Genomic DNA, 3,199 nt, shown 5'->3' with positions numbered 1-3,199 from the left:
CGAAGTAGGTCCTCGCAACAAAAGGATCCGGCAAGACACCGACTGTGTACGCCGACGCCGCCTCCGTGCTGGCCTTCATGGGACCCAAGCGGCAGCAGCCTCCTGTGTTCTACTTATCCTCGATGATGGCGGCGGACGTGGAGGTACTGGCCACCGACTCGTCGCTCTCCACGCACCCGGCTTCTGTCTCTGCTTGCATGGTGCGGCCGCAGGCATGGGAGTCTCGGCCATAGAAATGGGAGATACAGTAGCAGACATGGGAGCCACGGTACGACGCGGCGGAGTGGTCGGCAGCGACGACGACCAAGCTCCTCGCCGTACCGGTGTGGAGTAGCTCTCCGCTCCTCGTCGAGCTAGCCTGGAGCGGCGAGTTGCTGAACCGCGTGCCGGGTTGGGGTGGCAACAGGCTCCATCAGGCGAGGGGAGGGAGGTGGAATAGCGAGCTGCATAGCTCGTATCCGCGGGCTCGTCGGGCCACCTAGCCATCTTGGATGCCAGATAACTACTCTTTGCAAGCCATTGTAAGTGGACAAAATGATTAAGGAGGAGATAGGGGAGCAACGGAGGTGTGTGATTCTTGGCCGACATCTGGCCTCATTTAAATAGGAGATTAGATAGATGGCGGACGGGAGGAGCTCGGCTGGCGTTTAGTTTAATGCCGGCCCGGTCATGAACAAACCTGTGTCCAGAGTGGGTTTCTCGGCTTCCACACAGGTTTCATGGAGGCGTTTGAATGAGGCAAGGAGGCGTGTTCAACCGGGCGTGCAGCGAGCGGCGCCCTTGACTCTGACGTACGACACCGCGCCGTTCTTCCACTGACATGTGGGATCGTTGGGTTCCTAGCCTGCATGTTAGTGACCCAACGCAGGCAGTGCACGGCAGAGGAGCTTTTGGTGGGCCAAGACGGTCAGAAGCAGGCATTTCATAAACCTGTGTTTGTTCATTAAGTGTGACATCATCCATTTCATGTAGATAAGCCTACTATATAATGTAAGAGAGTTTTAAAATTTTCATATATACATTAATAGCCTGTTCGATGCGTCGTGATTCATCAAGACCGCTGCACAAATCAATGTTCTACTTATCACAGATTTGATTAATACCTGTAACAATCCATGTTCTTAACAAAGGGTGCATGCACGTATAGGTTGAGCGTGTGTCTTGCGTCGTGTTATGTGTGCATGCAGGCGTGCGAGTGTTGTGTGCATGCATGTGTACGTTTCAGTGTTGCATGCATGTGTGCATGCATGCGTGTGTTCGTGAGTGCATGTGTACGTGTCAGTGTTGCACTCCTGCATGTGTGCGTGTGTTCATGCGAGTGTTACGTGTGTGCTTGTGTACGTACGTGTGAGTATTGCATGCATGCATGCGGGCGTTGCGGGCGTGTTTGTGCGCATGTGTGATGAATTTGTATTCACCACAAAGGTTCGTGCGTGCGTGCAATTAAAACGGACAACTCAGCATATCATCACAAGGCAATCCTTCTCCGATGTGATTAGGGGGTGCGGGCTGCCAACCAGAGCTCTCATGACTTCGAATCCCCACCGATCACTAATTTATTACCATTTCTGTCTTTCATATATGCGGAGAAGGGTGGGCCCTATGGTAATGTGCGCTGCTGAATGTGGACCGTTTGACTGGTCAATTTATCGTGTCATCAACAAATTACGGAGCTGTATGGTGCGCCAGTGACCATATGATCACCATAAAATGTATTTTATTAACACAGTACATACTCAAACTACCATTTCTTTCTTTCATATATGTGCTAACACATGGGCCCCACGGTTACACGCACTGATGGTGCAATACTAGTTGCACCACGTGGAACGTTTGACTGGTCAATTCATGGTGTCATCAACCAAATACGGAGTTGTACGGGTGAGCCAGCGACCATATAATCACGACATGTGTTTTCTTAACACAGTACAGATGCAAGCGCTCATATATACATGCAAACACTCACCGCGAGAAGCGCACACACATAGACCCTACCCCTATTAGCACCTTCGAGAGAGTGATCCAGCATATGATCTTGAGATTTCACGAAGTCATCGTAAGTGCCTCGTAGTCGAGGGGAACGTCTCCTCCCACTGAATGCACATCACCGAAAAATGCTAAGAATAATCCAGGATAAATGCGAGCACCAGGACTTTAACCCTGGTGGGCTAGGGAAACCACTGTCCTCCTAACCATCCAACCACAGGTTGGTTAGCACCACAAAATGTATATGGTCATCGTGATGAGCTTATTCTGAAGTCCAGTGACCATATCATGCTTTCGCTTCAAATACAATGACCATAAGTGTCATCAACAAAATACGGAGCACGCATCAAATACAATTTTCGTCACTGTCATCAACAAAATGCGGAGACATATCGTGAGCTAGATACCATATGATCACCATGAGAATGTATATGGTGATCGTAATGAGCATATTCTGACCTCCAGTGACCGTATAGTGCTTTCGCTTGAAATACAGTGACCGTCACGCGTGAATGTGTCAGGGGCATGCATACTTTTAGAGGGCCGAGAGATAGTTTGTGTGCATACGTGAAAGTGGTGTAGAAAGAGGGGGTGTCTGGTGGAGACAAGGAGAGATATGCCCTTCATTTCTCTTTCCCAGGACTAATATTTTAGGAGAGAATATAAACCTTCACAATGCAAAATAAATATGATTGGATGCACCATGCACTTAACTTTCATGTATAATACTGTACTATTGTATATGCTTATTTTCTTAGTGGACGATTGCGTCTGGTGTGTGGCTGGCACATCATTTCTAGTTGTGGTGGGTCAACGTGAGGACTCATGGGTCGGTTCCATCCTGGGCTACATAGGTTGGACTGAGACGCATTATACAAAGACCCATGTGGAGGACTCAGCGTACAAAACGAAGCTACCAAAGTCGTGGAGGACTCTATCCCCACTGATGATAAGCCGACTATATATGATTTGTAACCCTAGGCCCCAAGTATGTTATAGAAGCCTAGGGGCTTGTTCATCGATAGTATACACACACGCACAATGCCCGGTATTCACGTGTACTTCGTACACACCCCTATCACAAATATACAGTACCATGAGTATGCTTTTTCCTCAACTGAAAGAGCCCGGACTTGGGTAAAACTTTGCCTCACATTACCATCCAACCTAACAATCGGAGATGTCCTACTGAATGATCTGATGGAATCATATC

This window comes from Triticum dicoccoides, chromosome 4B (genome assembly GCF_002162155.2).
Source record: "Triticum dicoccoides isolate Atlit2015 ecotype Zavitan chromosome 4B, WEW_v2.0, whole genome shotgun sequence".
Taxonomy (NCBI): domain Eukaryota; kingdom Viridiplantae; phylum Streptophyta; class Magnoliopsida; order Poales; family Poaceae; genus Triticum; species Triticum dicoccoides.
Note: the sequence above shows the minus strand (reverse complement) of the source record.